We start from the raw sequence: 12,381 nt of genomic DNA, 5'->3' as shown, positions 1-12,381 counted from the left end.
AGAGGGGGGGGGGGGGGGGGGCTTTATTGCAATTTGGTTCCAGGAGAGAGCTTCAGAACGGGCCTCAAAGGTCTAATTCATTTTTCATATCTTTCAAATTGAGGTGATTAGTTGCACAAATTCCCATAGATTAGCTCACTTTCTTTTAATCTTTTAATGCCTACTGTTTCCATGGTAGTTTAGTAGCATGATGGAGAACTACAGATTAAATAGAGATTGCATTTTTGCATTTTTGTTGTTGTTGGCAAATACTCCTGTCCAGATTGACTTCCAGTCACTAATTACTTAGTAAGTTCTCCTGGGGATAGGGATAAATGTCATGCTCAGGGGCACAATGGTAGCAAGAGACTTTGTGGGTCAACTGATTGACAGGCAAGTTCATCCACTTTCTTTGCTCTTGTGAACTTTACAGTAAAGATTCTTTATTATCAGTGTTAATCTGTAAACATGTATTGATATTAGGTTGAAACGACTAACGGTTAACGTCATCTCAGTTCCACTCTATATCTAATGTCTTCCTAAATGTTTTCCAGTGGAACTTGCATATTTGCATATGCTGTTATTTTAACATTCAGAAGATGAGCCACTTCCCTACATACATTAGGTACTGAAAAGTCCCATAACTACAAGTTGTTACATTTCTGTCAAAAAACAGGCAAAGTGGTCAGGAATAGCCTAGTAGGTGTCAGAAAGAGAGGGTGTTGGAAAAGAAAAGGCGCGGGGATGTAACGACAAAGCTATACTGTGGAGTACTTCACAGCCAAGCAACTTAGCTACCACCCAGTCTGGAGTGAGTTGGCCAGCCACCTAGCACATATGATGATGGAGGTTGAGAAGTGTGTTGGTTTGTGCATCTGTCTGGTCCTTTTATGAAAGGCACACATTCAGTTATAAATGTCCATTGTTATTAAGATCTTGTTAACTACATATTATTATTACAATATTAAACGTATAATGCATCACAATAATGCATGAACAATGACTATGATTACCCTAATTACACTACTAGAGATCCTGCGTAGGGCTAAATTGTAATTATTTTACAAGACAGTTAGTGTAGCTTTCATTCTGGTGGTGTTGGACTAATCTTGAAAGTAATCTTGAGAGTTCAATACAACAGAATGCACATGAGGAACCGTGTCATTCTACGGTCTAAGGTGTTAGGTCTTAATTAGAAACAATGCTTGTGTAAAGAGTTTTTGCTTAATGGCCTTGTTACAGCAATTAACTAATTATTAGCGGAAAAACACTGCAAAAAAAAATTTTCCTTTGCTTATGCATATTTGGTTTCGAGCAACTGAAAGGCCGACCTAGGTAGGGTTTCATCGTCCAGGCTTATTGCTGCGTGCAGTAAATACCAGCCTCACTCACTTTCCATAACCGCCTAGGCCTACTCAGGGTCGCGGCTGCCGTAGCCCACCCTGGGACTCTGGGCGTAATAAATACCAACCCGATGTAGTCATGTTATTGACCCTGTTGCCTGCAAATGGGATTGCTCAATACAATAGGCACACATGCTGCCCATAATATATTTCCATAGAGTTAGCGGAGAAGCTGCTGGAATCCGGCATTCGTGGAACAATTTGACCCACTTTTTTTTCATACATCATATTTTGAAATATCGTGTTTAATATAACTGATGCCTGGAGGCCTTGTATTCCTGTAGCATGCGTTTGGCCAGCACCTCTTTTTGATGGACAGTTAGGTTCCTTGGTGTGATGCACCAAGGGCCAGTGGAGCACAAAATAAGCAACAATGGGCAAATTTTCAATGAAACAGACTCATTCGTTCCACCCCAGGCGTTTCGTCATGGAACATGGCTGGTCAGGGACTGTCCCCAGGGCAACACTCTGGATCAGTGCCGACCCGTCTAATCCGTCTAAGCCCTTCTGCTGCAAGGGGAGAGAGTGAGACAAGGAATGAGAGTGACGTCGGCTGACGCTCTTATGTCACAACTTTTTTTTTGTGGGTGGGGCGCGGAAGAAAGGTTTTTCTTCTCTTTTCTCCAATTTCACATGTGCGCTAAGCATGAGCCTCACGATGGGACAGAAATCGAGAAATGCATAGCTGGTAAGAGATGTTCCAAATGTTAAGCCTATTATTAAGGTACAATTCCTCCGCTTAAATTATGATCCATAATTCCTGTTACCTCAAAGATAAGGATTCAAAGCGTTTTTATTGTCATATTCTTTGTACAATAATATAATAATAAAACGATAATAAATTCAGGACCAAAATGGTCTTTGCAGCCGACCACTTATAATTTCTAATGAACATGCTGCTGTATAGTGTGTGGGTTCCATGTTATTTTAGAAAAGGCTGAGCTCATCCAGAGCCCTTGGGCAAGCACTGACATACATTGTATGACTGTAAAGGCAAATAAAATGTCAAACGGTATTCGATTCGGTAACTGAGCGATGTAAGTGGCTCATGTTTTCACCGGGCCAAAAGCTTTTTGATTTATTGCTGCCAGAGTCTGGATGTTGCTGGAGGTGACGCTTCCTTCTGACATTAGTGAATTAGTCGTCCACTCCAGTGCCTGCAGGACCTCTTCCACTCCACTTTATTAGTGTGCCAGGCTGCAGCGCTCTGGTGACTTTCTGTTCTGTTGCTTGTATACATTTGAAGGAGGCTATTTTGCTGGAAATGTGCAGTTTTGTGTTTTTTAGTGTTAAAATAGCTTAAAATGTCGACTGGCTGCTGGCGATTTACTCTGGCTGCGTGAACTTTGGAGGGTTGTCATGAATTTAGTTTAGCGATGTTTTGGTAAATTTGTGACTTTTGTGATTTTTTTTCCAAATTTGCACAAAGAGTGCAAATTTGAGAGCAATTGAGAAGTCATGGAAATTATTTTGTAAAAATGTGTAAGAACCCTGTTTAGTGCAATATTAATCTTTTCCACAAGTGAAATAGTATAATTATCTGGACATTATGTTGAGAAAGGGTTGTCGTTAATGGTAATAATAAAGTTTTTTGGAATTTTTTAGGAAATGTTTAGAATTCCCGTTGCACCCTGTTTAACAAATTCATTCTCCGGACGTAACACCATCCTCTGCACATAATTGCTTTAATTTAAAGGCCAATGTTGAATTTGAGATGATGTTAAACTGATCTTGCCTTCTCTTCATTTCTGAAATCAGGTTGCCCAATGTATGTTGCTTTATGTGAGTGTAACGCAATACGTTGCAACAGGCAGCAGGCATGTGGCAAAATATTTATGAGGCGTGAAACGTTTAATTGTGGCAGGAAGCATGTAGCAGAACAGACCTCTGACTGCCACATGGCCCACAGTGAAGTGTTTTTTCAGTGTTCCTCGCTCCAAAGAGGTGTGTAATTCAATTAGTCTTGGGCAGCCAGCAGTGGACTGCTGTGGAGGCAGTGAAAAAAGGAGTGCTTTGGTCATTCTGCTTCACCATTCAGAGAGTGGCAGCTCAGATGACTGGATCTGGAATTTGTCTCCTTATGTCGTCAAAAGATTGATTTTTTTTTTTTTTTTGGAAAAATGCTGTATTCTGATAAATGCTGTATGCGCCAAACATTGTGGTTGGTGAATGGTTTTGATCACACAATTTCCAAGGCAGAATTTTAGAAAAAGACTTAAAATAGAGGATTAGGGGGCCACTAAGACCGATATAAAAGCAAAAAAAAAAATTATGTCAGGGGACCTTTAAATTGTTTAAAAACTTTAAAAGGTCCAACAGTTGGCATCCGAATACTTAATAATTTGGAAAGAGCAGTTTTTCAAGTTATTTGAACATCTAATTTATTTGTTGGTTTGATACATTGATTATGAAAAGAGCTTTGTTGTTTTATGGGTTGACTGAGATTTGTGCTGCAGCTGGGAATATTAATTTGATTTATGCTTCTGTACCAAATAAAAAGTACACTGCCCAACTTTATTTGTACTTTTTAATGTGGCTCCAGAGAGTGACAATCACTTGGCGTGGAATACAAGCCAACACATGTGACCAATCAAAACCAGTCTTCGTATAGACACGTTGAATCATTGACCTTGTAGATACGTGTTTTCAAATTCTTGAGATAGCTTATGTGTTGGGTCTGATTGGTGTCAGCTTCATTAAATCTCAACAAATTATGATTAAGCGTATGAGCCCCGACTGAGCGCGGTCTGAATAATGCGTATCCCAGGGGAGAGGCCCTCGGCTGGCCACGTGTCGCTGTTCCCTCATCTGGGCATCTGGAGTGGAGTGACAGACAGCCTCAGCCATCAACACGAGCTCAGCCTCTGTTAATCGAATCAGAGAAGCAGTAAACCAAGCGGAGAAAACTGCGGAGATTCGGGGGGGGGGGTGAGGGTAGAGGAGGAGAAGGATCAACCCCAACGTGATCCACACATTCCCTCTGATTGCTTAGTTTGCCAGAATCACAGTTGACTGAATACTAATATACGAATGCAATAATACCAAGTTGACACAAAATTAAGACTTTTTCTTTCTTGAGACCAAAACTGCCATTTACAGTCTTGCCTAAAAAGTAATGTTGGTAGATCTAGACACCCTTATCCAGAGAGACTGGGGACACTCAGGGTTAAGTGTCAGGGTGATAGTAAGCAGGGTGGGTAGCCTAGTGGGTAACACACTCGCCTATTAAGAAGACCCGGGTTTGAATCCCACTTACTACCATTGTGTCCCTGAGCAAGACACTTAACCCTAAGTTTCTCCAGGGTGGGGACTGTCCCTGTAGCTACTGATTGTAAGTCGCTCTGGATAAAGGCGTCTGATAAATGCTGTAAATGTAAATGTAATCAGGGTTTTGAACCTGCGACTTTGTGGTCATAGGCCAGTGTCTTACGAGGCTACTAGCCTTGAACTACCCTTGAACCATCATGACAGTAATGCTCTCACGTATGTGTTGCGGCCACAGTTGGTGACTGCTGCCCAGGGCAACCACTAGCTGTTCAGCAACAACCAATCAGTGTTTCTTGATGAAGACCGCACAGCTCTCTGTATTTCCAAACCCCGGTCATATGGAAGCAGGTAATTTACCCCCTCAACAGCTCTTTCAGGATATTTGCATGAACTGGTATGAATGACTGGCGTTCGAGGCCCACAATGCGGTTCAATGGCACCCGGGGTCTTCCCATTGACTGTGAGTGGGAAGTGTCTGTAAGGGGGTGTTATGTTGCTGGACATATTTGAATAGGCTCTTCGCCCCTGATGATCCGAGGGACATCAAGATTTGCTGGTGGGTTCTAAGCAGCCCGGATGTGGAGTTGATTTACACCACAGGAACCCCCAGGTTCTGCACTAATCCAAAATCGGCCTGTTGTTTTATACGACCACATTTCACCAGGGATGAGGCAGCATGTTCTGGACGCTAATGTTGGGCGTCAGAATGCACACATCTATGCCGTTTTTACAACACCTGAGGCGTTGTGTTACTCTTTGGGAGATGCTGGTGCAGAAGGAACCCTGCAATAGGATGTATGTCGCCTCATTCTCTCCCACTCCCATTCTGTGTCTCAGGCTGGTTGGTGCGTTGCCGTGAGAAACGGGCAAGGTAGGTCCTATATTTGTCTCGAGTGCCACGTGCTTCTGATGGAAGGTGGTGTGATGGTGCGCGCGATGAGTCATGGTGTGTGTGTGTGTGTGTGTGTGTGTGTGTACGCATGGTTTATGTATGGGGCATGTAGGAGACTTGGCAGTGTGAGTACATGTAACAATTTACATCTATTATACATGTATGTTTATTTTTTTTCAACTTCATCTCTGCATATGAACAATATGCAATTCACAAGGTGGGTCTGTTTACGTATTTATGTATTCTATATTGATATCTTTTCTCTCTGTATTGCTAGTTTTTGTATTTGTTTTTATTCATTTTTTTTCTATTTTGCTATAAATACTTGATATTTTCTATTGGGATGTTGTAACAGAGGAGTTTCTCTGGCGTTGGATATTGGGTTATTTTATTTTTTCTTATCAGAACAACAAAGGGCTTTACCCTACATACCCAAGGGTAAAATATAGGGTGCATCAGACGAACCACCACACATTTTGTGCATGTTCTACATCATCAAGTTACCCCGGCTCCCGTGCTCCCTGCGGTCATTGTGGAGTTGCCGTCTCCGTGACCGGAGGGGGTTGTGTTGGCTCTGACCGCAGCCTGTGACTGCACAGTCACCTTGGACGGGAACGGCTGCGAAGGCAGGCAGGCAGCACCACTATTCTCAACGTGGCACTTGTCACTGCACGCTGATAGAGGCTGGTTTCCAACGGTGGGCTGCTGTGTGTCTCAATAACAGCACCGTTGACGAGGTCCACCCAGCAAAGTCAGCACTGAAGGTGCCTGTGTCTTGGAAGAGCTGTACCATGCACCTTTATTTTCTGGACAGTTCTCTTATCAAAGACATAGACTGGTGCAGTGATGGGCATGTTCTTGTGGCATCCAGGTACCGTGACCAACATCATGATCACTCTGGCTCTTGAAACTAAAATTAAAGATTTTAATTACAGTTCTGTGACTAGCTGTGTCACCCTAATTTACTTCCACTATGTTTAGTTCCTTTCTTCTTTCTTTTTTGTGGATGAGTGTGTATCGTTAAGCAGGGAGATATGCTCCTCAAAAAAGATTAATTATTTTTTAGTATTATAAAATTCTAATCTAGCAGACAGTTTTATACTGGTACTACCATTATTAACAGTGTGTGTGTGTGTATGTTATATGTCTTACTGCATTTATCAGATGTCATTATCCATAGCTACTTACAATCAGTAGTTACAGGGACAGTGTTACCCACTAGACTACTAGCACCCCCATAACTATTACAAATTAGTGATAATAAATTAGATACTTTTTATTAGCACACAGCTAATATTTAGACTGTCATGCTGTATAAATAGATGGTAATATAATATCTATGCTCCTAATATATTAAAGATTTTATGTAGAATTCAAGCACTAGATTTGAATCTAGCATAGTGCTATACTAGTTGTATAGAGTTATACATTTTCTCGTCTTTAATTTAGTATTATAACTATCACTGGTAACTGATATATTCAGTTTCTTTTTGATATTTGAGTGATTAGGTTGATGAAAACTATTAACTGTATTATACAGATCAAGACAAATGCTGATATGTAGCCCCCAAAAATGATAATAATATTACAATTCTGCCAATTATGTGATAAGCAGTATATTGCTGGACAGTTATAATACGATCATGATTATAAATTTACAGTATAAATGGTTTTAAATTATTACAGTCTGCTGTCAATATCAGGGTTTATGTTGCTGCTGTAAAGTATCTACTTCTGGTAATTTTTCTGCCATGCTGATTGTTTCTTGTCCACATGAAGGTCTGCTAGCGCTGGGGCTGCCGCGGCCATCTGCGTGCAGGTTTTTATTGTGACGTGATCGATTTTGTCTGGGGCTCCAGGCTGTGGTGCTGCCGAGGTGTCAGTAGCAGGGCTGGTTGTTCTATCTGCTCAGCCCAGGGTGTCTCGCACCTCTGAGGCACATTCCACGCCCCTTCATATGGTGCGTTTGTTGTTTTTCTTGTTTCAGACTTTCATTCTGATCAGTCTGACTAGCACATGTCTCCTCCAATGTGAAGTAAAGTGAAGCCGATTGAATCTTTTTCCGCCTGTGAATTCAATGCGTCAGCTTCCCTGTAGGTGTGTCATGGACAGCAGTTGTTCTTGGACTTCTGATAAAGCACCCATGAAAAAGGCAGTTGTTGTTTGTTTTTTTTAACATAGAAGGTACATATCACCGTTTAAGAAAAAGTAAACTCTTGGTTACCGGTTCGAATCCCGATCCGCCAAGGTGCCACAGAGCAAAGCACCGTCCCCACACACTGCTCCCCGGATGCCTGTCATGGCTGCCCACTGTTTACTAAGGTTGATGAGTTAAATGCAGAGGACACATTTCACTGTGTGCACCATGTGCTGTGCTGCTGTGTATCACAAGTGACAATCACTTCACTTTATATGTAGAGGTTAGTGTCTGAACACTGAACACTCAGTGTTAAGATGATGGTATTGCACTGCTTTATGTTGCACAGCAGCGTCTTTTTGCACTTTTTTTACTTGGCACTTTTGCGTACCTGCCACTCATTTCACTGGTTTAACGCTGTCTGTCTTCTTTGTTGCCAACATGGTTGACTTAAATGTTATTCTTGCACTGTCTGTGTACCATTTTGGCACTTGTTTGCACACCCAGTTTTGCACACAGGCACTTTATGTCAGTCTGTTACTTTCTCTTAAGGTCACATGTAGCACCTGGTTCCTGAGAAATGTGTTTTTTTTTCACTGTATAATGTGAAAACTGTATGTAGCTGAAACTTGGACTTGAACTTGAACCGCCTAATAAGGCTGTGTTTTGTAAGAATATCATGGGTGTGTACATTAACTTAAATTATTTTATAACAAAGAGTGAACAGTTTAAGGTGGTCTGAATACTTTCCGTGCCCGCTGTATGTGTGAGAATTGTTGAAGATTATGAGGCGCCCCCTGGGCCATATATCAAGAAAAGCCTGCACATTCACCACTTTTCCTCACACATCTACATAAAAAATGTGTTTATATCCTACTTTTCCCTCACATATACACTTTACCCTTCAAAAATGTAATGTGTGATGTACACGATAAGTGATGTGAATTCATGCACAGCAGAAGTATGTATGAGAAGAGAAATTGCTGTGTGTGCGTGGTAATATTATAATGAGAACGATGCAGATAGCAGCCATGTTGCTATACAAAAAGGCATGTATCTATACAAAAGGCAAGTAATTTGAATACGGCTAAATGGCTCTTATTAGTCCAGTACATTTTTTTTTACATCATTGTCTTTTTGAAAATCGATAGAACATCATAAAATTAAATATTGTGATTTCAGGGTTGGGGGCTTTTTGTTGGCTCCAATGACTTGCCAGTCTTGTCCAATCTCATAGAAAAGCTGCCGAAAGTTCATAAAATGGGAACATGAGAATTCTGCAAATGTGCCACAATGCTGCCCCAGCAGTGATGGCCGGGCAGGTAAGGATTACCTAGCGGGTAATCAGAAGGTTGCCGGTTAGAATCCCAAGTCGCCAAGGTGCCACTGAGGTTCCACGTCCCCACACACTGCTCCCTGGGCGCCTGTCATGGCTGGCCACTGCTCACCACATTTTATTGTGCTGTGCTGTAATTCACAATGATAATCACTTTACAATTGTAAAGATTAGTCTGAAGACTGTACTTCAATCTGTGTTTTGAATCATGTGATTCATCTGACACAGCTTCTAAGCCTGGCCTGAATTAAAGTGAAAACATTTGTTTTAGAAAAGGGGAATGAAAATGACACTCCTGATCTAAGTGTATCCTGCAATTAAGTTGATTAGTTCCTATTTAATCCAAGCCTCATGGTGTCATTGTCATCCCCACCTCAGCCAGGTACTGACATTAAATAAAACCACTGTGTTTCTCAGCTCCTGTGTGGCAGGAGGTGAGGAAAAATGAATATGGGGAAAATCCCATATTGATTATTGACATAGTACTGTGTGGTATAAGCATTATGCAATATAAATTTGGCCAACGGGAGAGATTTTTATTATACTGGCCTACTGCAGAAAAATCCACATCACATGAGTCCACAAAACCACTTGCAGCACGAGGCATTGGTTTTGGAAAATGGACCTGTGTAAGGTTAGCAGCTTTTGACTGTATTTGATGTTTCAAAAGAAAGGTTCCAAATGGAAAGACAGGGAATTAAATGTTCCTATCATTAAATTTTAGAAACTTATATGTATAAAGAGTGCTGCTTTGCTTTTCAGAGAGCCGCTCAGATGGTCAGATCTGGAATTTGTCCCCTTATGACATCATAAGGGGAAAGGTTACCTCCCCTTTCTCATGCTTGGTCCGCCCAGAGAATTTCTCACCCCTCCCCTCAAATGACCATTATGGCTTGAAAACGTGCAGTTGCTCTGTGATTGGATGTAAAAATGTGCACAAATGTTTTAATCCGGTCACACAAGACTCTGAAGAACCAGTGGTAACATTTTTTTCTGGAAAAATGCCATCACGACTGTGGTTGGTGAATGGTGTTGTTGACGTTATTTCCACAAATGCCCGCTCACTTCTATAGGCCGCTATTCTCCTCATCCCACATCTCTCCTCATAATTTGCATTTAAAGCTACCCACACCGAAACTGCGCGTCCTGAGGAAATCTCATTGTGTGACTGGCTCAAAGTGTCTGTAATTCTGCTCCAAGGCTGAACAACAGTCTTGAAAGAGTTCCCAGAGGTCTTTAGCATTTGTTGGCCCCCTTGCCTTCACTCTGCGTTCTAGCTCACCCCAAACCACCTTGAATGGGTTCAGGTCCATGCACCTTCCGTGACTGTGGAGTCCAGGTCTCCACTTTTTGTTAACATAGCACATCGTTTTGATGCCTTCAGTGAGAATCTACCTATGTAAATGGTCATGAAAATAAAGCATACACATTGAATGGGAAGGTGTGTCCAACCCTTGTACTGTACTCTACTGTACTGTATATAAAAGCAAAAAAAACCTTTAATCCCCCTGCTGTCAAATACGTCACATGCCAAGGTGTAGTTCACGTTCCTTTCTCCTCTGTACCACCCATTTTCTAAAACCTGTAGTCTATGTATGTATTAGATAAATGCTGATAAATGCTGTAAATGTATTAGCAAAATGTCATTTACAGCGCCACCAAAATATTCCCTTCAAGGCTTTGTCTAGTTCTGAGAAATGGATCGCTTAGAGCTGTGTACACGTTTGTCTTTAATCAAGTCTTCTGGGAGGTGTGTGTGACCTCTGCTGATGTCTCAGCTCAGATTGCTGATAAATCCAGTCGACCACCGCTGTCACCACCATCAGCCCGGAGTCCCCTCCCACTTTCTGTCACTGTAGCAGTAATGCACTTTGTCAGGATGCTGCTTTCTTCTGGAATGATTAACGACTTCCTTATGGGAAGTTTAGAGATTAATTTTTTTTACTTATTTTAACTTTACATTTACAAGTTAAACTGACCTCATACGATATAGAGTATTGTTTACTCCATATGACTTAAGGGGTTAATGTGGATGAACCTGCATTGTTGCTGCCATATTAATTTAGATCATTAGTTAGATAATTCAAAATTGTCATTAGGGCAAGGAAAATCTAGGAGTTTGGTACAATTTGAACCACGCCATTCTAAATTACTTTTAGAATCTTATATCTGAGCTGAATTGTAATGAATTCATATGCAAATTCATGCATATGACACATGATAAGATGACACATGTAGCAACACATGTAAGCAGCATATATAAACTGTTTTTGTGGGATGAGATTATAATGGAGGAAATTGCAAGTAGAACTGACTTTTTACAATCTCAACTTTTCTCTTCTTATGCTAAACATTTGAACATTCTTATGACATTTGAAGTCATATATCAGCTATTATTTGAAGTTTCTCTATTGCTATGACATAAGTAATTGTGACATGATCACTATACCATGTAGTTTAGCTTAAAGGTGTGTTGTTCTGTATCTGTATTCTGGTGACTGAATTTTTGGCTTGCAAGGTGAAGGACCATCTTCCATAAATAAAAACTCTTCATTCACCATAGTGCACTACACAGATTTACTATGGCACTTTCATTTTCATTAGGAAAATAGAGCTGAGACTATGAGCCAATTTCATCCACAGCAAGTGCATTAATGAATAAGAAACAAGAAACATGAAGATTGTTGGCTGTTAGCAGAAACAAGATTTATGAAAGCGTGTAGTTTCTTTTTTTTATTATTTTACCTAAACCTTTACCCACCACTGAATTCATTTTCATTTCTGATGTATCCCACTTTCTTCAGGCCTAAAGAAGATGGCAAGAATGTCACATATATAGACTACAGCCCCCATGGTGCTCTTCTCTGCTCTAAATTGAGCCATTTTTGTTCAGGGCTCAGAAACGATCCTGCGTCCTGACCGCGCTGTCTTTTCATTGGCCATCGAATTTCATACCTATATAGAGAGCAGAAAAGAGCATCGGTTCAATCGCCTAGAGTGCATTGTGTTTGTCTGTACAGCGCATTTGTTAATGACCCCCCACTGAACAATACCAACACTTGAGAGTCTGGAAGTGTCGAAAGCCCTTAAAAGCATTGAGCCCATGAGGCAGATGGTTCGAATTGTCTTCAACATGAAGGCAAAACATTAAAATATATTGGCCTGGAATAAAAGACCTGGATTAAACCATGTGTATGCCTAATGTAATTAAAAATATTTTTTTCTGCCCCGTCTATATATAAACACATTTTAAATACATATTCATATTTTTTATCACAGGGAGCAGAGACCTTTTTTGTACAGTTGATTATGTTAAAATATGCACACTGTGTCAGGTTGCAGAATTTACAAATTAGGCTTTTCCGGT

At 40.8% G+C, this 12,381-nt stretch overlaps 1 protein-coding gene and 1 long non-coding RNA gene across 7 annotated transcripts in view; one reads left to right on the top strand and one right to left on the bottom strand.

Annotated features, from left to right (window-relative positions):
• osbpl8 (oxysterol binding protein-like 8) overlaps nt 1-12,381 on the top strand; it is a 71,161-nt gene that overhangs the window by 2,905 nt on the left and 55,875 nt on the right. Inside the window, exon 1 of one of the 6 annotated variants that reach the window (XM_028954269.1) lies at nt 2,013-2,070. The exons of 4 other annotated variants lie outside the window; for them this stretch is intronic. The gene's annotated coding sequence lies outside the window, so the exon portion shown is untranslated. Of the gene's footprint in view, nt 1-2,012; nt 2,071-12,381 lie in introns of those variants that run through there. One more of the 6 variants, XM_028954274.1, reaches the window with a different exon arrangement.
• LOC114764560 (uncharacterized) overlaps nt 9,104-12,381 on the bottom strand; it is a 23,036-nt gene continuing 19,758 nt past the window's right edge. Inside the window, exon 3 of the long non-coding RNA XR_003742524.1 lies at nt 9,104-9,145. This is a non-coding gene — a long non-coding RNA (uncharacterized LOC114764560). The remainder of the gene's footprint in view (nt 9,146-12,381) is intronic.

This window comes from Denticeps clupeoides, chromosome 15, assembly GCF_900700375.1.
Source record: "Denticeps clupeoides chromosome 15, fDenClu1.1, whole genome shotgun sequence".
NCBI lineage: Eukaryota > Metazoa > Chordata > Actinopteri > Clupeiformes > Denticipitidae > Denticeps > Denticeps clupeoides.
Note: the sequence above shows the minus strand (reverse complement) of the source record. Positions and strands in the feature narration are given on the sequence as shown.